Source organism: Vicia villosa, unplaced genomic scaffold (assembly GCF_029867415.1).
Source record: "Vicia villosa cultivar HV-30 ecotype Madison, WI unplaced genomic scaffold, Vvil1.0 ctg.000645F_1_1, whole genome shotgun sequence".
In the NCBI taxonomy this organism is placed as follows: Eukaryota; Viridiplantae; Streptophyta; class Magnoliopsida; order Fabales; family Fabaceae; genus Vicia; species Vicia villosa.
This window is the reverse complement of record NW_026705289.1, coordinates 728,463-751,912: the sequence shown is the minus strand read 5'-3', so window position 1 is coordinate 751,912 and position 23,450 is coordinate 728,463.

Sequence of the window (23,450 nt, the reverse complement as noted above, 5' to 3'; positions counted from 1 at the left end):
ATTCTTTTGTGATTCAATCTTTATTCCCATATGACTAAAGGGCATCCACGACCTATCCATGATTCATGACATTTTTATTTCATTTTAATTAAATTTTATTCATTTAAAGTTTAATTAAAGTGAGATAATTCAAAGATATTATCAAAGATGCTTATGGTTGCCAATCAAGACCAATTCAAGATGCTTAAAGATATTATTGCAAGATTGAAGAGAATAACACTTGAGTGTTTTAACCATGGTTAAAGAAATGCACTCATTGAAAGAATATTCCATTCTTTTTCCACAAAATTAATCATGACAATTCCAACTTGCAAGGCTTCCATATCAAATCATTTGCCTATAAATAGAACTTCATTTTCTTCATTCAAGAAGAGGAAAAAAAGGGGGAGGAACACAAAGAACAACAACAATCACCACAAAATCATAGCTTAAGTTTATATTTTTGCAAAAGTTTCAAGAAACTTGTAAAAATCAAGGCTCATTCAAATAGCCACTTTCAATCAATTTCAATCACTCTATCCCACTCTTGGGACATCATAGAGTAAGTACAATGTAATTTTTAATATGTAGTAGTGTTAGGAGTTCATGAATTAAAAACTCCATATTTATGCATATTTTCAATTTCTCAAAAAAAAATGTTTTAATTTTAGTTTTAAGTTAATAAAATGTTTATTTAATTTTTAACATAAAAATATTTTATTTCTTTTCATAATTAATTTATTTTTCTTAATTAATTAGTAATTATGTAAATATTGCTTTTTTTAATTATTTTCAACCAATCAAAAAACTCCAAAAATATTTTCCTTTTAGATTTAGGTTTATATTTTTTATAATTTAATTTTTGACATATAAAATAATATTTTTCTTGTTAAGTTTAATTATTTGTATAATTATTTGTTTAATTAGCTTGTTAATTAACTTAAAATCAATTCCAAAAAAATCACAAAAAGAATGAATTAAGTTTAATTTGTTTTATATTTATTTTTGTATATTATTTGATATTATTTCTTATCTTTTTCTTTGTTCTGAATTGGAATAAAAGATCAAATATGGCAGAGATTGTATGTAGTTGATTTAAGACTTTTGGAAATTTATCGTGTAGCCGCTATGATTCTATCAAGCTTCTGATAAATTTTCATCAACTTTAAATCCGAGATCATCATTCACTCATCATCGATCTTCACTAACATCGTGGATATACTTGACTAGCTTCAAGATGATTCGCGTGCTAACATACTAACAATTAACTTTAAATTCCGCATTTTATTATATTGTTCTTTATATTTCTTGCTTTATACTTTATTTTATCAATCATCATATTTATGTTTATGTTATTTTCTCTTTGTCCATTTGGACATATTATTTATGTTTCTGTCATTTTTTCTTTGTCCATTTGGACATATTATTTATATTTCTGCTATTTTTTCTTTGTCCATTTGGACATATTATTTATATTTCTGCTATTTTTTTCTTTGTCCATTTGGACATATTATTTATATTTCTGCTATTTTTTCTTTGTCCATTTGGACATATTATTTATATTTCTGCTATTTTTTCTTTGTCCATTTAGACATGTTATTTATATTTCTACTATTTTTTTCTTTGTCCATTTGGACATATTATTTATATTTCTGCTATTTTTTCTTTGTCCATTTGGACATATTATTTATATTTCTGCTGTTTTTTCTTTGTCCACTTGGACGCATTATTTATGTTTATGTTATTTTCTCTTTGTCCACTTAGACGCATTATTTATGTTTCTGCTATTTTCCCCTTGTCCACTTGGACGCATTATTTATGTTTCTGTTATTTTTCTGTGTCCATTTGGACATATTATTTATGTTTCCGCTATTTTTCTTTGTCCATTTGGACATATTATTTATGTTTCCGCTATTTTTTCTTTGTCCATTTGGACATATTATTTATGTTTCCGCTATTTTCTCTTTGTCCATTTGGACATATTATTTATGCTTCCGCTATTTTTTCTTTGTCCATTTGGACGCATTGTTTATGTTTCCGTCATCCTCCTTTTGTCCACTTGGACCATATTTTTACCTTTGAGCTAAAACATTAATAGTCAAGATAAAACTTAAAAAAAAAGCACTTTGCACACTTGCACCTCTATGGTTTTCCCTCTTATTACTTTTTTTAATCATACCATCATTTAAGAAAAGTATTAAATGCATAGGAAAGATCTTATAAATTGAAAGTAGATAACTCCTAATTGCTTGCTCAAACACTTTCATTTTCAAACGACGTATTTTCAAAACTTCTAATCTATTTCCAAAAACTTTCATCTGGTATTTGAAGGGCATTATTCCCGGTGAAACTCTTCAGAGACCTATGTGACTTATTGTCCATCTTCACTTCTTCTATTTTCAAATCAATAAAGCATTTAAAAAGTGAGCTAAGCAATTAAGAGCCCATGGATAACCATGGATACAAAAGGTGCTTAAAACCTTCCCTTTGTATAACCCACCCCCCGAACCCAAAATCTGTCAAAAGGTCTTTCCTGTTCTTTTATGCCTTTCCTAAATGTTGGATAAAATAAAAGTCGGTGGCGACTCTTGCAAAAATATAAAATAAAAAAAAAAAGAGAGCAAGGAGTCAGTTCGCCTCAAAAAACCGAGTTACACTTACGAATCCGTTGGGCTTATTGATTTGGCTTATAATCATCCATAGTCGAAAATCCCAATTTCATAATATGTGAAACCTAGTGTAGCGGGGAAAATTTGATATCGAAGCCATGGTATTGACTCGAATCAATATTCCGTTTTGAAATCGCCACCGCGCTTTATTTTTTCAAAGGAAAAGGGAAAAGAACGTAAAACCCAAAGTTTTGTTTTTAAAACAAGAAAGAGATCTCAGGTACGGGTGTTGATTATATGAGGGGAAGGTTTAAAGCACCCCTCATATCCGTGGTACTCCACGGGAACCTTTTTGAAAATCTGTGTGTGTGTGTGCTAAAAAACGGTTTGTTTTATTTTTAAAATAAGCTCGGCAAAGCGTTAAGCTTTGGGCCTACATACCTCCTCGGTGCAATGGAGAAGTCAGAGCTAATGTAGTTCCGCTTAAAGGGAAAACATTTTTAAAAACGAATAAACACTTTATTGTCGTCGGAGAGAAATACTCAGCCATTGATCTTGAGCATGAGAACAAACAAGTTCTTTGCATCGCAAATGAAAGAAGGGCTCCAACTCGGATAAAATCAACGAGTATGCCACTAGCTCTCTCACGCGGAAAAGATCTCATTTTATCAATCAATTTCAAAATCGTGGGGTATAACCACTCGTTTCGACAATTAACGGTGTCTAAACTTTTGAAGAAAAGCCACTAAGGGCAAAAGATATTTTAAAGAAAAAAGTTTTGAAAAGATTGCAAACATAAGAATGTTTTGGAAAAAGGGAGAAGATTTTGAAAATTAAAGAAGGGGAGGAGATGAAGAGGCTATCCTATTGCGTAAAATAAAAGCTTAAGGAAAGAAACGGTCTAACCGAAATAAGAAGCCAATACTTGACATTGTGAGTCAAGGTAGATTTCCCATCCTTTGGACTTATCAATACCAAACCAAAATTATCACTTGGGGATCCAGATGAACTTATTATCTTAGCACCACTTCGCATTAAGCACATAAAAATTCTGACGAAAATCGGGCAGAGTAACGGCTGTTTTCGGGTAAAATCCTTATCTCAATGCCTTGGAATTAACCATCAAGGGCTTTCAAGGAAATACCTGCACATACAAACAGACATCAATCCAATGCCAGACAGACAGAATAACAGCAGAGTAATAACAGAATAAGAGTCCAGAGGCACTAGGTCCATAAGTCCGAATCTCCAAAATGCTAGGGATAGTAACCAATAGTCCAAAGAGGGCCTTATGTGTTTTTTAGATTTTGGTTGTTTATTAGTGTTTTAGCATAAAAGTAAAGTATGGTCCAAGTGGACAAAAGGAAAATAGCGGAAGCATAAACATATGTCCAAGTGGACAAAGAGAAAATAGCGGAATTATAAACGTCCAAATGGACAAAGAGAAAATGGCGGAATGTAAATATGATGAAATGATAAAATAAAGCGATAAAGCGAGAAATATAAAGAGCGGTATAATAAATGGCGGAAATTAAAGTTAGTTGTTAAATGTTAAAGATAACCATCTTGAAACTTGTCAAGTATGTTATCAAAGTTAGTAATGAAGATCGATGGTGAGTGAATGATGTACTCGGATTTAAATTCAATGGAGGTTTATCAGAAGCTTGATAAAAATCATAGCGACTACACGACAAATACCTCCACAAGTCTTAAATCACCGCATACAATTCTCTTCCATATTTGATCTTTTATCGAGTCGGGACAAATGTAGGAGAACTCTCCATGTATCAAGATTGTCAATCAAAAGAAATAAGAAGGAGAAGAAGAAATGATCTAGCCTTTATCAAGAATCCATAGAATTCTCAAGATATCAAGACTTTCATCGATCAAGAGAAAATAAGATGAAAAAGATAAGAATGAAAACAAATTGATCTAGTCTTTATCAAGAATCCATAGAATTCTCAAGATATTAAGACTTTCATCGATCAAAAAGAAATAAGATGAAAAGATAAGAATGAAAACAAATTGATCTAGTCTTCATCAAGAATCCATAGAATTCTCAAGATATTAAGACTTTCATCGATCAAGAGAAAATAAGATGAAAAAAGATAAGAATGAAAACAAATTGATCTAGTCTTCATCAAGAATCCATAGAATTCTCAAGATATTAAGACTTTCATCGATCAAAAGAAAAATAAGATGAAAATAAGAATGAAAACAAATTGATCTAGTCTTCATCAAGAATCCATAGAATTCTCAAGATATTAAGACTTTCATCGATCAAAAGAAAAATAAGATGAAAATAAGAATGAAAACACAAAAGATAATCAACTCACACTATCATTAATATCATTCATCCATTTTGGTGGATTAGGTCATTTTAAACCTATCAACACCCTAGATCCAATGATATTAATGAAGTGTAGGAAGAAGGAAGCCAAAACAAGCACAAAAAAGGCAAAAAACCACATTCTGCCTGCTGGAAATCGATTTCATGCAGGGGGAAATCGATTTCCATAGTGCAATTTTCAAAAAAAACAAGTTACATTCAGCAGGAAATTGATTTCAGCCTTAAGGAAATCGATTTCCTCAGTGTAAATTTCAGCAAAAACACCATTTAAAGGCATGAAACTTGATTTGAACAAATATACAAACACCTTATGATCACACATCAACTTGAGCACGAATTTTCCATCAAATCACCAACAAATAGCACCAATATAGCATCAAAGATGCATTGAACACAAACACCAAAGAATCACATTGTGATATACAAAAAGGATGAAGAAAATTACCAAATCTTGAACAAAACTTAGATCTACTTCAAGAATCACCAACACAAATCTTGATCTCTCAACAATTGAAGAAAAAAGAGTGAAATAGATGGTGGTTTAGCTCAAAGTTTGTGAGGTTCAAGATGTGACTCACAAACTTTATGAAAGAATCCAATTCCTGTTCTGTTCTTGTTGTTGGTAGGAATATTAATGTGCCCCCAGCCACTGGTAGTGCCATCCTTTACAACTTGGATTGCATCTTTGTATGAAGAGATAGACGCTGCTTTCTCCTTTCCTTTGTCTAAGGAAAGTGCTTGGAATTTAGTTCCAACAACTTCTTTTGGTTCTATGTCGGAGAATGATGACAGGTTGCTGACGATCAGAGCTCGTTCTCCACATACAGTTACCAATTTGTCATTTCTTATGAACTTCAGTTTCTGATGAAGTGTTGAAGTAATTGCCCCAGCCTCATGAATCCATGGGCGACCTAGCAAACAACTGTATTGTGCTGGAATATCCATAACTTGGAAAGTGATTTTGAACGTCTGAGGTCCAATAGTTATGGGAAGATCTACTTCTCCAAAAACTGACTTTCTTGATCCATCAAATGCTTTGACGATGACATGACTTTTTCTTAGAGGGTAATCTTCGAAAGATAATCTTGATAATGTTGATTTAGGCATGACGTTGAGAGAGGATCCATTGTCTATTAGGACTCCTGTGAGTGTATCACCCATGCAGCCAACTGAGATGTGAAGTGGAAGATTGTGGTCCACTCCTTCTTCAGGAAGATCTTCGTCACAGAAACTTAGGTTAGTTCCCGCGGAGATGTTGGCAACGATGTTGTTGAATTGGCTTATAGTAACACTTGGTTCTATGAAAGCTTGTTCCAAAACTTTCTGTAGAGCTTCCCTATGAGCCTCAGAACTCAATAGCAGGGAGAGAACAGATATCCTAGACGGAGTATGTAGTAATTGATCTACAATGTTGTATTCACTCCTCTGGATTAACTTCAAGATCTCATCATTTTCTTTCGCTTGAACAGCATTGGTCGGATGATTGTCTTGCCTATGTGGTACTTCCTCCGAAGGTTTCTCCACATTTTCTGTTGTTCTGTTGAAGACTCGTCCACTTCTGGTGACTCGACTAACATCAGCAATGTTAACAACAGACGGTAATGGTATTTCCTTACCATTTTCAATGAATGTAGCGTTGTACTTGTATGGTATAGCCTTGCTGGACTCATACGGTACAGGACCTGGTAAGTAGATGACTAACGGAGCAATTGCTGTCTTCCTGCTATCATACTTAACTTGCATAGGTTCATCTTGATTAATTTGAGGAGATACGGTAAAGACTTCATCATCTTCTCTGTTGGCAAGAACAGTAATGGTATTGTCATCCATCAGCTTTTGAATGTCGTTGCGAACACGCAAACATCCTCGTGAATTTCTTCGACAGATTCTGCATCTACTGTAAGCGTGGAAATCTGTTCCAAAGTAGGCAAGTCCATTTAAAGTTTTGTGGAACCTGACTACCGATCCTTCAAGGTCTTCAACTTTGTAGATTTTGTATTCTCCTGGACATCCTTGAACCATGTTGATGTCATGTTCAGTTCTGACTCGGATATGTTGAGTCCATCCCAAGTCCATTTGTTCTTGTAATGCAGCTTGAACTACGGCACATCCTTGATTATTCTTTGGACAAATATCACATGTGAAGTAGTTGTGAGGTGGTACATGACCGTACCCAGCTTGTTTAGCGTGCATCCTGACAAGATTTTCCCCTATCTGACGAATGTCGTAGATTTGAATGACATTGGGGTGTTGATCTACCAGATTTACTGAAGCTTCTTTGTGCTGCGGCAAAGGATTTGCTTGGACGTTTGGATTAGTATCTTTGAAGGATAGCATTCCGCTTTTCACTAATCGTTGGACGTCAATCTTGAAAGAGAAACAGTTCTCAATATTGTGACCTGGTGCCCCCTGATGATAGGGACAAGATTGGTCAGCCTTATACCATGGTGAGGAACTGTTTGTAGGATTTGGAGGACTCCTTGTCTGGATGAGTCCTTTTGCCAGTAATGTTGGAAACAATTCTGCATACGGCATTGGTACGGGGTCAAAGGCAGGATACCTTGGAGCCCGATTGTTGTAATTTGGAGGTCGAACCTGCTGCTGAGGTTGCTGCGACCTTTGTTGAATTTGTTGTTGCGAGACCTGAGGTTGATAAGCTGGCGCTGAGTTAACAACCGGAGTTATTGTTGCAACTTGAGGTTGGAATTTCTTCTTGATTTTGTGCAAGACATTGCTGACATCTTGATCCTTTTTCTTCTGGAAAGAACTTCCATACTTCCTTGGACCAACAGAAGATTCTGGTTCTTTGTTCAAGCGTCCTTCCCGAACTGCTTCTTCTAAACGTACACCCATGTTTACCATCTCAGTAAAATCACTTGGTGCACTTGCAACCATTCATCCGTAGTAAAATGGACTCAAAGTTTTGAGATAGATTTTTGTCATTTCTTTCTCTTCAAGTGGTGGACAAATTTGAGCAGCAACTTCACGCCATCTCTGAGCGTATTCCTTGAAGCTTTCTCTATCCTTTTGAGTCATGGCCCGGAGTTGATCTCTGTCGGGAGCCATATCTAGATTGTACTTATACTGTTTGACGAAGGCCTCTCCGAGGTCTCGAAAAGTACGAATCTCTGAACTATCCAAGTTCATGTACCATTTGAGTGCAGCACCAGTCAGGCTGTCTTGAAAATAATGAATGAGCAATTGTTGATTATCAGTCTGAGTTGACATTCTTCGAGCGTACATTACGAGATGACTTTGCGGGCATGAATTCCCTTTGTACTTCTCGAATTCTGGTACTTTGAATTTGTGAGGAATCTTAACATTTGGAACCAGACAGAGGTCTGCAGCATTCTTTCCAAATAGATCTTGTCCTCGGAGAGTCTTGAGTTCCTTCTGCATTTGCAGAAACTGTTCTTGGAACTCGTCCAATCTTTCATACACGCCAGCATCCTCACTTGGAGCGTGATGATATACTTGTCCGCCTTGTGGGGGAAAAGTATGCATAATGGGCTGTGGAGAAGCCATGACAGCAGATCTCGGTATCTCAGCATTCTGTTGTGCGAAACCCATTGCCGTTGCTCTTGGAACTTCAATTTCCAGAGGTTTGTAACCCTCCGGTGGACGCATATCCATGGTGACTTTTGGAGCTTCAGAAGCTGGAGGTATGTACCCTTCTGGAGTAAAGTTATACGGCATGCCCCAAGGTCGATCAGGCGGCATGGTATACTGAGGAATAGGAGTAGAAACAATCTCGGAAACCACAGTCCTTTGTGGTTCTTCTGGCGTTGGTCGATTCTGCGCAACTACCAGGGCTTCTACCATACTATTGAGTCTTTCAACAGTACCTTTGAGAGTATTAATCTCTTCCCTGAGTTCTTCATTCTCTTGCTCAAAGTCTTCCATTCTTTTCTTGCGACTTGAACGAGTGTTGTATGGATGAGACAGCTTGAAAGTCTTGGTTCACCTCCTTCTCCTCCTCTCTTTCTGGAGAAAGGAAAGTGACTATTAGATCCGCGACAATTCTCGTGTCAGTGCGTACGACTAAAGCGATGCATGATATGCAATTAAGTTATTATTTTTCAAGGAAACACCATAATTACGTTATGAAACATCAAAACTTTATTAATTAAGCGAAAACGCCGTTTTTTACACACTTTGAAAATGGAAATACAGAGAAACTGAGAGAAAGGACTCTAAAACTTTGATGATGAGCCGACTTCACGTTCTAACATCTTCTTCTGTTTCTTGAGCTGAGCGTTCTCTGACGTGAGCTGATCGATGATCCAGGAAGCAGGAGGGATATGATGAGAAAGTGATGATTGTGTCACTTGTCGATCGAGCACTTCAAGTAACTCATCCTTCCTTCTTAGGATGTTTTGAATCTCAACATTTTCCATGTTGATAATTCGATACTTGTTCCTCCAAGCATTCCTTTCTTGGCATACCTTGTTTAATGCCGCTTGCAGTTTTTCAACATCGGTGGAGAAAAGGTAAATTGGTTCCCTTAGGGGAATAGGTTCTTGATGTTGATATGGCATCCTGAGCTTGAATGCTTTGACGCGTACCCATTGAAGGTAAGGATCCAGGGAGATGCAAAGATGTTTTCCTAACAATCTTCTCCCTTTGCTGTGTACAAGACGCCAGGCTTGGACAATTTCTTTCTTCAGCATGTTGCCATGATCGTCGATGTTCTTGAAGAACAGACCCTCCAATTGGATGCTACTTGGAATATTTTTCATAGGATAGCCGTATTGACGACGGGCTAGAGCTGGATTGTAACTGATCCCTCCCTTAGTTCCAATAAGGGGTATGTTGGGAAAACTTCCGCAACTGAAGATGATCTTGGTTTCGTCGTTGTCAGGACTACACCAATCAATGTCTGTATGAGTGAGAGACATGATTTTCTGTGACCAGTAAAGGCCATCCCTCATATTCCAGAAAGTGCTAGACTTTGGTAGGTGCGAAACGAACCATTCGTACAACAACGGTACACAGCATGTGATTAATCCTCCTCGCTGCAGGTTTCTTGAATGCACAGAGTGATAAGCATCCGCAAGCAAGGTTGGAACTGGATTTCCAATCAAGAAGATCTTAATTGCGTTGATGTCGACGAAATCGTTAATGTTAGGGAACAAAAACAATCCGTAGATAAGCAAAGCCAAGACTTCCTCAAATGCGCTCATATCTTGGATGCTGACGAAGTACCGAGCTTGATCAAACAGGAATTTGGAGGGCAATCCTTGAATTCCTCCTCTACTCACCATATGAGTTCTGATGTCGACTACGTTCAAAGGAGTAGTTGCAGCAATGATAATGTCGTCAGGATTCTTTTCCAAACCGGAGTACGGATCTTGCGCGTACACGGGTATTCCAATCAGACGAGAGTACTCCTCTAACGTAGGCATGAGCTGATAATCTGGAAAGGTGAAGCAGTGATACGTTGGATCGTAAAACTGTACCAAGGTGGGAAGGATCCCATCCATAATGTTGGTATTGAGCAAAGGCAGAAGTTTTCCATACTTCTCCTTGAAAGCCTGGGGGTTGACCACCAGTTTTCCGAGCTTTCCCAGTTCCTCGACCTTGGGAATCTTGAAGGTGTATTTCCTAGCTCTCTTTCTTCCGTAATCCATGGTATAGATCCTTAAGTCCTTTCTCCGTTTCTCTCTTTCTATGAAGTTCAAAACGTTCGTTATTTAGTTTCCTTGAAAAACGACTCGATAAAGACTCTTTTTGTTTTGTTTTTAGTTGTTTATTAATGAATGATGCATGAATGCATGAATGCACACACAAGAGTTTTAAACAAACATGGCGTTGAAGGGTATAGTGGTCATGAAGTCCAAACGCAAATCCCGCCCCAATGGTAAACTAAGGTTAAGGATTTTTGTACCTGTAGAACGGGTTCTAAGGGTCTCAGAGTTTTTGCTCAACCTTAAAGATACGTTGATTGGTATCTATAAGAGAGTTTTCTCTGAGTGTAGTATCTGCGTGACAATTACTTCCGTAATCACCGCTCTACGTCCTAAAAAAAAGGCTTTAAGTGGGGTTAATGTGTTTCTAGGTCCTCCTGGTACAAATCAGTCTCGGAATGCAGTGGCGCAGTTAATCACAACCAGCCAGGCAAATCCCAAGAGTAGACTTGGAAACCAAGATTAGAGGGCCTTCACTGGGAAGACATCCTCCATCCTATCTTATGTTGCACTCAAATCCGGGTATAGGATTTCTCACCACAAGGGGGAATCAAGCCCTTTCCCGCTACAGAATAAACAAAATAAACAAATATATATGCAACAAACACATGATATGACACAGAGGTTAGGCAGGACCTCTCTTGTTTGAGGGGGAATTTGGCATCCCTAATTCCTCATTGGGGCTGGACCAGCAACAGGTCAACCATTGGTTTGGATGAAAAACCAAGGTTTTTAACACTTATATCCCCAGCAGAGTCGCCATTTTTCTGTGGTGTCGTTTTCTTTACCTCCCCGTTTCACTTGGGAGGACGGCACGCTAGACCCTTCACGCGAAATTTGGAAGGAGAATGCGCCCGTGGTGGGATGAATTTTATTTCAGTTCTTCCTACGATATCACACGAACTTTCTTATTTGTCCTACGAGTAGGAAAGGGGAAAAAAGATCTCAACTAAACCCTAGGAGTTTGCTAAGTGTGGGGATTTCACCTAGACTAGAAATTCTGGAGTCCGGGGGGTCGGTTATACATAGGAAAGTGTTTAAACACCCTACATATCTGTAGTACTCTACAGGAACCTTCTCTGTGTCATTTGTGATTGTGTTTGCTGCTAATGATTGGGAAAGTTTCTCCTTTGTGTTAGGAGAAGGAATTGATTTGATTAAAGAAAGACAGACAGACAGACAGACTGACTATTTTTGGTATTTTATTAGCTCGCTGAGATTCCTTGTGAACCTCATGCCTACATATCCCTAGTGGAAGTCAGAGCTTAATGTAGTTCGGGGAACTAACTAGGGAAATTAATTGTTTTTGGTGCCTTGCTTGAAGCTCAAGGTTGAAGCTTGGAATTAAATCTCTGTTTACAGTAAAGAGACATGAAATCATCTCTACAGAGAGGTATTTGTACTATTCTACCACAAACATTTAAAAGTGACAGAATAACTGGATTCATTTCATTCAAGAGGGGAGTCTACTTGGTTGATCAAGTATGACAGCCATCGTGCCTCTAAAATGAAAGAAAGATGCTCATCCAAATTAGGGAAAGTGTACAAGTCTGGGGATGTGCCAGAGCATGTCTTTCAGAGTCCTAAATGGGAGACTTTGATTGAAATTGAAATTGAAATGTTTGTTTGTTTGAATGTGGTAGAGTAGTAAAAATATCTCTCTATAGAGATAAGCTATGTCTATCTACTGTATGAAAGATTTGACTTTAGCTGGCTTGTATGAGGCCCAAGCTTGAGGCTTTTTGATTGATTAATTAATTGTTATTGACTCTGGGAGATGACTCCACTGGGGATTAATTACAGGGTATTTTTGTGTTCTGTACAAAGCCCAGAATTGAGGCTGACTCTACTTAGGGAGACTCTATTTGTGTGCCTTGTACAAAGCCCAAGGTTGTGGCTAACTGTTGAGGATAATTGAATTTTTTAAGACTATGAATGACTCTATTTTGTGTGCCTTGTACAAAGCCCAAGGTTGTGGCTGACTCTAGCTAGGGTAAATATTATTTTCTGCCTTGTACAAAGCCCAAGGTTGTGGCGGACTCTTAAATAAACTGAGTATGGATGACTCTATAGGGAAAAGATCCTATGTGTTAGGAATCTTTGACACATGAAAGTATGGTTTATCTGCCTTGTACAAAGCCCAAGGTTGTGGCTACTGAGTGATAAAGAACTCACTGGGGAGACTCTATTATCTGCCTTGTACAATGCCCAAGGTTGAGGCTGACTCTTGACAGGGGAGTTTTATTGTTTGGTGCCTTGTATGAAGCCCAAGGTTGAGGCTAACTGTTTTTGTTGGTTTTGACTCTACTAAGGAGATTTTATTTATTGAAAGATTGTTTTTCTTTGGAAGCTAACCCTTTCCAGGGATTTTGACTCAGTTGGAGAAATTGTTTGGTAAAAGACTGACTTTATCATGTTTTTTGGAGGCTGACCCTTTCCAGGGGTTTTGACTCTTTTGGGGAAATTATCTCCTAAGAGAAATGAATCTTTATTTATTTGACATTTAATAATTGACTTTGGAGGCTAACCCTTTCCAGGGGTTTTTATTGAAAATGAAAGAATGTGTGGAAGCTAACCCTTTCCAGGGATTTTGAAATGGAGGTTGATTTTAATTGACTTTGGAGGCTAACCCTTTCCAGGGGTTTTTATTGAAATGAATGGCAGAAAGATTATCTAATGGAGACTTCTTGTTTAAAGCCCAAGATGGAGGCTGACTCAATGCTGAGGATGACCCAAAGCATGGATCCTAGACTCTGCTAAGGAAGATTGATGAAGATAAGGGTGACAGAGACTGTCCATGTCTCTCATTCCAAAAGGTGTACTCAATGCAAAATTGAGACAAACTTAGCTTGTTTAAAGTCTGGTTTAAATTGGAAGACACTCACTAGGGTAGGCTAAAAGGTGACTAAAGACCTGTTCCTATGTTTATAAGAAACCTGATGGGTCCTTGTATACAAGCTCAAGAGGAAGCTGGAAATGCTTTTAAGAAGCCTGTGGGTCCTTGTACAAAGCCCAAGAGGAGGCTAATCGAGGGTCCTTGTTATAGCACAAGAGAAAGCTATGTAGTTTTGAACTTATTTTGGCTCTAAGCAAATGGGTAAGAGGTTTCACCGGGAATAATTCCTCTTTGGGTGGATGTGTCCTATTTATTTGGATTCTAAGGTTTTTGCCAAGATGTTTCACCGGGAATAATTCATCTTGGGGGTTTGAACTACAGATCTCTAATTAGGAAAGAGCCTTCACCGGGAAGACATTCTCAATCCTAGGTCATATTCCTATAATATATATATATAGTTTAACTGTCCTAGGGTTTATACTCAAATGTAGTTCTAAACTAATATATATGCACAGTTTATGTTTGACAGTAATTTAAATAAAGACTGTAAATTGAAAGCTTGTAAAGCCTAACCTGGATGGAGTGGAGGCCATTGAAGAAGTATGTACAGAGCCTCAACAGTAATTTTGTTGTTTTGTTGATAACAGTTGAATATATATATGATAAACAGTTAATGTTTTTTTTGAAAACAGAAGAAGTGAAGACGGACAAAGGTCACATAGGTATCTGAAGAGTTTCACCGGGAATAATGCCCTTCAAATACCAGAAGAATGTTTTGAAAACAGAAAGAAGATTTTGAAAATACAGTTTTGAAAACAAGCTAAGAAGAGAAGGTTTTTGGGACTTACACTCTATTAGAGGCCCAGTACTTTACAGTACTGGTGTAAAAGCAATTTGAAAAAAATGATTTGGAATGATGCAAGGTTTTGTTGTTTGAAAACCCTAATCATCCGTTTAATCAGAGATTGAAAACAATTTTGAATATTGACAAAAGTCAACTTAATTAAGGCAAAGATGAAATCTATACCCAATTAAGACCTAAATAATTAGGGTTTTATCATAAAATTCTTCACAAAGTAATTAGGTTTAAACAAAATGAATATATATATTTTAAAGTATTTAAGAAACATTTAAAACATACTATTTTAAACCTAATTAAAATACATGAAATAAATAATATTTTTTATGATTTTTTGATTATTCACAAAGTAGGTATATTAAATAGCAAGTGTGTGAAAAATGAAGTGAAAATGATTTAATTTGTTAAGTTTATTAATTGTGTGAAGTTTGTATAAAAAAAAGAATAAAAATGGATGCTAAAAAATTGGTTTGGCCCTAGAGAGGTTCGAACCCACGCCCTTCATGATCACATTTTAAAACTTAACCAACTGAGCTGCGCGCGCAGCTTGTTAACTATATACCCTCAATATATTATATTTTCAGATAAGCCAGGAAATTCAAATTTTACGCGCGCCATGTTCATCTTCTTCCTCGAGCTTCAGATTTTCAAATTCCTAACTCTCTGGTTTCTCAACTAAATGGCATGATGTAAACATCAATCTCACTCGTTTTTGGACAAGGAACATGATTATGGGCTCAGAATTCATTTATTCTAAGTGTAACTAACGAATTTCATTATGAACACGAAGAACACATAAACCCTAATTTTAAAATTAAATGATGCACAAGATGAATAAATGAATGATGATAGAGGGTTTTCAATCCTCTGATGATGCTGAACAAGATAGAATCGAGCTTTACCACTAAGAGTACTTAAATTAAAGAGGTGGAGTTCAGAAACTTACCTCTGAAAATGGAGGTCGTGAGGATGATGGAGAGCACCTGGGCTTGAATGAATGATCTCAATAGCTTCCCTGAGACTCAATGATGCTAACTGAATGCTTATTACAGCCTGAATCCTTCTGAATTGTTCTATGGACCTCCCTCGATTTCAGCTTCAAGTGAACATGGAGGGTGTTGATTCTTGAGTTACAGATGAGCTGCAGCCATCTGGTTAGCTTCACTATGACCTGAGGAGTGTGCCTGGATGATTGGCTTGGCTCAGAACCTCCTGAATTACTCCATGGACCTCCAACTGCAAATGCTCCAAAGTGAGAGCAACAATGGTGTTCCTCCACTTACAGAAGTGATCCAGGTGCTTGGATCACCTCAAATGACCTCCCTTGAGATGTTAGAATGTTCACTTCCCAAAGATGAGCTCTGGTTTGAAGAAATCGATTCTTCTTGCCAAAGAACTTTGAAAAACAATGAACATGAGAAGAGAAAGAGAAAGCAAGGAATATGGTTGCTTTGGTGTGTTTTTGAATGAGGAATTCATCTGTATTTATAGGCAAATGGATCAGTATAGCTGCAGAGGAGTGAGCTTCCTTAGTGAAGTTGATTTGCTTTCTTAGCCATGAAGGAAGTTTGCAAGTATCTCTTATGCAATGATGAGAATTTGGATTCCATTTGATCAATCCCCTAGCCCTCGATTTTGTTTAATCTTAGGGGAAAATTCTGAGCCAGAAATGAGCTCTAATTGGTTGGTGAGAAGATTCCTTGGGTGATTCATCAATTTGCCATAAATTCACAAATGTAATCATTACATAATCACATGTTCTTGTTTTTAGAATCTTCTTCAATTCTTATGGCATGGTGAAAATGAATGCATGGCATGGTTTCAGATGTGTTATGGGTCGTGTAGCATCCATAAGAGAAGTTATTTGCACAAAATTTGCAAAGTCCAAAAGTGTCCATGACCTATAATTTTACTTCATGAGGCCAACTTTGAACAAGCATAACTCTTAGCTCAAATTGAATTTGGAGAAGGTTGAACACAATTTGGAAAGCCCTAAACATCTACTTTAAATCATTAGTTTATGTCTTCTTCAGAATCATTTGGGAAATTTGTGAAAAATGAGCCCAAAGTTGGATGAAAACTAGGTTAAAACACTTAGAAAAATTTCTAAGTGTTTATGACCTAAACTTCAAAATTTCCAAAACTTCATAAATGGTTGATCTTTTGAAAAAAGTTCCTTTGTAAGATGTTGTTTTATTTTGCAAGATCTACAACTTTCATGTTGGAAGTTTTTTGAGTTGTGTAGGTGAAATTTTGAGTTCTCACTATGCCCTCAAAAACCCTAATTCCCGACTTTTTGCTCCTTGATGAATTTCTTTGAATTTCTTTGGTCAAATGACTTTAATATCCATATATTGATGATATTGATCTTTGAAAGTCATTTTTTGACCAAAAACCTTAAAAGTCAATGATGATCCTTCACAGTTGACTTTTCCCTGACAAAGTGAATTTTTGGGCTTTTGTGTAGAAACAAGATCTTCTCCTCAAATGAATGATGTAAATGGATTATATTGAGGTAGTAGAGATTTTTGAATCATGTCTTGAGTTTTGGATTCATGCCCTGATTAAAAGTCAACTATCTTGGTGAATTAGGTCAAAAACCCTAATTGTCGACCAGAGGACAATGATGACTGTAGACTTTGAACTGAGATGTAATGTCCAGTGGATCTTGTCATATGAGTTATTTGAAGATGATTGATGTCTTTGAATGGTTCCCTGGGGCTTTTTAGGGTTTCCCAAAAGTGATCCCTGATTTTAGTCCTTGATAGGCTCCAAACCCTAGTCTGTTGATCTGAGTAATCCTGTGCTTAGATGACTGGGTGTCTTAATCAATCATAGGTGTAATAATGAGGCTTTTGAGTCTTATGATTGTATTAGAGACTAATCCCTCTATTGATTGATCCTTTGCCTGAGTTTTCTTGTCTTTGAATACCCTCGATTGAATGTCAGGCTGCTTTGGGTACTTGCTTTGACTTGATGAAAATCCTGAAGATATGTCATCTCAGGGGGGTCAAAAATTAGGGTATGACACTTATGCTTATGCGTATGTTGATTGATGTAATGAGTGGAACGAAGTAATGTCTTCAATAAGACTACCTGAAAAGGTTTCTGGAGTGGATGTGAATGTTTGTCTTAAAGAAGACTATCTGAAAAGATTTTTAGCAATGGGTGAGGAATGTTTTAAAGAAGACTACCTGGAAAGGCTGAAAAATGTCTTAAAAGACTACCTAAAAAGGTTCTTAGAATGTCTTAAAGAAGACTACCTGAAAAGGTTCTTGGAAATGACGATGATTGTCTTAGAGAAGACTGCCTAGAAAGGTTCTTAGAAAAATAATGTCTTAAAGAAGACCACATGAAGAGGTTCCTAGAAAGGACAATGAATGTCTTAGAAAAGACTACCTAGAAAGGTCTTTTGCCAAAAGAATGTCTTAAAGAAGACTACCTGAAGAGGTTCCTGAAAAGGATGATAAATTGTCTTAAAGAAGACTACCTGAAAAGGTACTTAGAAAAAGAATGTCTTGAAGAAGACTACCTAAAAAGGTTCTTGGAATGTCTTAGAAAAGGCTACCTAGAAAGGTTCTTAGAATGTCTTAAAGAAGACTACCTGAAGAGGTTCCTAAAAAGGGTGACAATTTGTCTTAAAGAAGACTACCTGAAAAGGTTCCTAGAGAGGATCGTAAGAATTGTCTTAAAGAAGACTACCTAAAAAGGCTTTTGGAAAAATAATGTCTTAAATAAGACTATCTGAAGAGGTTCCTGGAAAGGATGCCAATTTGTCTTGAATAAGACTGCTTGAGGAGGCTCCTAGAAAGGATCGTGAGTTTTGTCTTAAAGAAGACTACCTAAAAAGGTACGGTATAATGTATCAACCAATGTATGTAATGCATGACTTATATGTATTCGCATGATGCTCTGATGATAGGTTATTGATAACCATAGCGTATGTAGCACGCTGGAGTTGTAGGTTTGTTTGATAAGGTGGGGTGTAATGCTAGCGTGATTCCCCAATACCTGTTTTTGAAGATCGTAGTCAGGAGAAAGATTTGCTCGATGTTGTAAAGTGTGAGGATGCCTTTTCCTTTTGCTCTGCGCCTTGCCCCAGTTTGACCCTTTGAATTAATCCACGCTTTTGAATTTTGAAGTTCTCCACGTCTTTCACCTTTTGCAATTCGCACCTCTAACCTTTTCGAGGTTCACTACACCTTTAACCTTTGGAGGTTCTCCACACCTTTAACCTTTGGATTCTTAACCTTATGGATTTGATATCCAATGCCCCAGTGTTTAGTGGAAAAAGATGCCTATGATCTCCAAGCTATGAAGGAAGTGCTCCAAAAAATAACCTTGTCATATGCTCCGACATTTAGATTGAGGGGTATGCCCTTGATCTCCAGGATATTGAGGGCTATCCATAGTGTTCTATCCTTTTGAATTTGAATTCTTCCCATGTTTGACATGCCCCTGATTGTCATTGCTTCGAGATGTGCCCCAAGTCGATTGAACCTTAGGAAGAATGCCCGTAGTAAATAGGATGTTTGATTGCATGCCCCTGTGATCCTTGAAATTTTGCCCCTGTTTAGGAGAACCCCCTAGATGTGGTTCCCCCATTCTAGAGTCTTTATTAGGAATGATCGCTTTTGATTAACCAATTTCGAGATCTCCTTGATGCTAAGTGTATATTCGTAGATGACGTTGTACCCTTTGAGAAGTAACTTCAATGCGATGCGTTTGCAAGTTTTAAAATCGAAGTCCGTTATGAATTAGGACTGGGTGATTTTAGAAGTGAATGCTTGAAGAAGCGCAGTGGTTAGGAATAGTTTTAACAAACTTTAGGAGTCAGTATAACAAAATCCTGCTTGATATGCTTTCATAGTTAACCTTGCCTCAATTAGGACTTTTGAATATTGTAACTTGGCCTGGTTCATGTTTTAAGAAACAATGGATATAAGGCTCAAAATTTATTTACCCCACCCCTTTCTCCTTGATATTCTCTGAATCCTAAAAATTCGCCTAATCCAATGAATGTGCTTTGCTTGTAAGAGAATCGCTTCAGTTTTGATGTTGAGCGGAAGCATTAGTGAAGATCCAAGCACCGATGAAAAATGTTGTAAAGATCCAAGCATTGATGAGAAGCTCCGTTGATTTAACAGTCACAAGATTATCCTTTGGATTTCACCTTTGTTTTATTTGTATCCCTTATTTTTGCATGAACCAATTCCTTTGAATTTGATCCATCGGGATGCCCTAATTTTTGCCTAAGTCCTTTTGTTTCCTTTTATGGAACTTTCCATTTTGACTTAGCGGGCGTTTTTCTTTAGGAGGCTCCTTTTGAGATTTGGATTTTGAATATTGTGACTGCCATGCAAGCTTCGATTTTGATACGTCCTCGATCTTGAATGATGTATTGAGGAAGAAGATTGTTGTGAATGTTATCTCCATTGCTTCCCCAATCTTGGATGAACGGGAGGAAGGCGATATGCTTGAACCTTTGCTTTGCCTGATCCTTTGCTTGAACCTTGCTTGGACTGACTGATTCTGTTGACAACCAAAATACACCATTGAATTAATTGAAATCTACCCTGCCCCTGGTTGAAATCAAGGTTTATTTGAAAAGTAGAAACAAGCTCCAACTCCTGGCTCTAGGGGGTGACGAGGGATTAACATCCTTATATCTCCACTGTTTGGGAATTGAAACAATGCCTGTACCTCGCCGGTTCGGTCTTACCTTGAAAGCATATGTTTAGCTGGACTTAGTTATTTGTATTCGTCATTCTCCCTTAAGTTTGTTAATAATCCTAAATTTGAAATTGAAAATAGCATAGAAGTGTGCGAATGGAAAGTCGTAGTAGTGAGCGAATGAATTGACTCCAAAACCTGCATGGTCATCCCATTAGAATTGCTAATCTGAAGGTACAACTTTTATTTTGAGTAACACTTAGCGATCGTAGGGGTTGAAATTCTGAGCATGATAAACACCTATTGATCTTAGGGACACTCTCCTTTGTAAATCCGTTGACTTTGTTTTACTCCTTAGACTTGTAGAAGTACAGGGTAATCTCAAATTCTCCTTGGGCACGTCAAACCTATCGAGAATAAATTGTTAGCGATGGGTTTTCGTCGTATCGGAACTTCATGAGTTTCCTTTGACTGAACCTCTTTTGCTCTTTCTAAAGATAGTATCACACCGTTCGCAATCTTCGGAGTTCGTAGATTGATGAAGAAGACCTATGGCCTTTTTGCCCCTTGGTGTGGAGTTAACACAGGTCGCCTTCCCTCCATCGTAGTTATGCATCTTTGTTCAGGATTTTGCCCCAGTTGGACAAACCCTTGCCCCCAGGTTATCGTAGAGCGTCCTTGTAAATTTGATATGTTCTAAGGCAAACCCCTATATGATTAGATACCCCTTAAGTGCATCTATGAGGGAACTCTTTTGTTGAACTAATCCTTGCTCGATGATAACCTTTGTTATATTTATAATCCTGTTACGACAAGGCATGGACATGTAGTCGGCATGGCGAAAGGCATCCCCTTTTTTTCTCCTTGTAAGACCACGTTCATATTTTATTCTCCTTTCTTCATAGATTGTGATCCTTTTGTTTTTTTCGGGAGTTTCGGGAAACCGGCTAGCACGGTAAGTATGGGTGCGGGCGAAGATGCGAATGTAAATGTATGAATGAATGCATGAAAATGCGAATGCGTGCGTATGCGAGAGACCCCTTGTATTATAACTCCGTGTATGCAATGCAGATGTGTGAAGTATAATCCTAGGGATAGCCTTAGAGGCGACATTAGGCCCTCGTGAAATCCTTGCAAGATAGATGTTATCACACGCTAATGGAAATCCCTTAGATTAGGGAGTATGCAGAAGGTAGCGGCTGGTGACCGTTCATGACAGTCACCAAATCTCATGGCCATCGAGAGGCCGTTCGACGTGTACCAATGAAGTTGTCCTTGGTGGTAAGGTTCTCTATGCGGAACACAACCTATATAAGGACGATATCGGATGAAGTGAAATCCCTACAGGCTAGGGATGAAAGATGTATAGATGCGAATCCAAACCCTACAAGTTAGAGGGTGCGCGGAAACGAGCATGGAGTGACCGTTCAGGACAGTCACTAGATCTCATAGCCATCGAGAGGCCAATCAAACACATGTGTTAATGGTAATGTCCTTCAGGGGAAGGACATGTCGTTGTAAAAACACATGGACGTAAAAGAACATCCCTACAGGCTAGGGAGTACGTAGGAGTAAGCACGGGGTGACCGTTCAGGACAGTTACTAACTCTCATGGCCATCGAGAGGCCAATCGACGTGCGTTAATAAAGATGTCCTTCGTATGAAGGACCCGATTTTAGAAATAGAATCCCTACAGGCTAGGGAATATGTAAATGAAAGCACGGGGTGACCGTTCAAGACAGTCACTGGATCTCATGGCCATTGAGAGGCCAATCGACGTGCGTAAATGTAGATGTCCTTCGTGCGAAGGATGCAATTTTAGGAATAGAATCCCTATAGGCTAGGGAATGCGTAGACGTAGGCACGGAGTGACCGTTCAAGACTGTCACTAGATCGCATGGCCATCGAGAGGCCAATTGACGTGCGTAAACAAAGATGTCCTTCGTGGGAAGGACACGTAGTTGTAAGAATACAAGGATATATAAGGAAAGCCCCTACAGGCTAGGGAGTGCGTAGATACAGGCGCGGAGTGACCGTTCATGACAGTCACTAGGTCTCATGGCCATCGAGAGGCCAATCAACGTGCATAAATGGAGGTGTCCTTCATGGGAAGGACATGGTTTAGGAAATAGAGTCCCTGCAGGCCAGGGAACGCGTAGGAATACCTGCAAAAATTAAACGCAAGACATTCGCAGTATATAAATTGCATATATAATAAGCACCTAAGCACATAAGCCCTAGGTTCATAGGTCCGACGTAACGGCTTAGGGTGCCTACCCTTCCCATTGGTATGTTTTAGAAGGTCTCATGGGGTCGTTCGTAGCCGCCGAGACTTTTTGTCTCTTTGGATTTTAGAACAACTCATTTATCCATGAGGTTCGAATTTTAGGGGTAGGTTCCCAGAGAGATCAGCTAAATACCAAGTCCTGCCCTCAACAAAGTCAAGCTTCGTATCAGACATTTCCGGATATTCAACCCACTCTGAGTGGAATTATAATAAGACTCGTAGGCGATGTATTTCCCCTCTGGTCTTAAATATAATTCCCACGCTTAGGTTTAACAGCAATTTATAATCCCAACAGAATACAGTAAATCAAGTAATTAAATAAACATTTAAAAATTACTGTAAAAGAAAATTACTGTGAATAAAACCATAAATAAATAAATAAATTAAATTAAATTTAAATATTTAAAAGAACCTGACCCTGCAACCCTGTTATTTGTAAGTCCAAATTGCAGTACAACAACAAATATTAAAGTAAACAAATTTACATTTAAATTTTTGTAAATAGTTACTGTAAATGAAAATTGTAAATAAATAAATAAAAAATATGTAAATAAAAAATGAAAAAAAAACCCTAAATCCTAATCCAAAACCCTAATTTTGGCAAATTAGCCAAACCCTAAAAAATTCGCCAAAACCTAAATAATTTGCCATTTGCCAAACCTAAACCCTGCCAAAACCTAGGAGCATAATAATTCACCATTACAGTTTTATCCCCAGCAGAGTCGCCAGCTGTAGCAACCTGCCCTAAAAATTAAGATTTTAGAGTCGCCACCTATTCTGAAGGGCGAATAGGAAACCCTACACAGTTAAGAGATTCGGGATAAATTATTATAATCAGGTCGAGGGAAGGTGTTAGGCACCCTCAACCCTTTCCTATGGCTTTGAATCTAAGGTAACAGTTTTATGGCAAAATTATAGAGGTTAATAGCTAAGGAAATGAGAAGGGCGAAAAGTGAGATTTGAAAGAATTGAGGTTTTAGGGAAGGGGACTCGCCTTGGTTATCCAAGTGCCTACGTATCTCCTTAGGGAGAATCAGAGTCAACGTAGTTCGGGCACAGGGTTGTACGCCTTAGAATTGATTATGGAGGTGTTTGAAGGCTTTTTGAATGGCCTATCGTAGTTTTGAAATGCAAATGTTCGCAAGGTATTTTGAATTACCTTATCGTAGT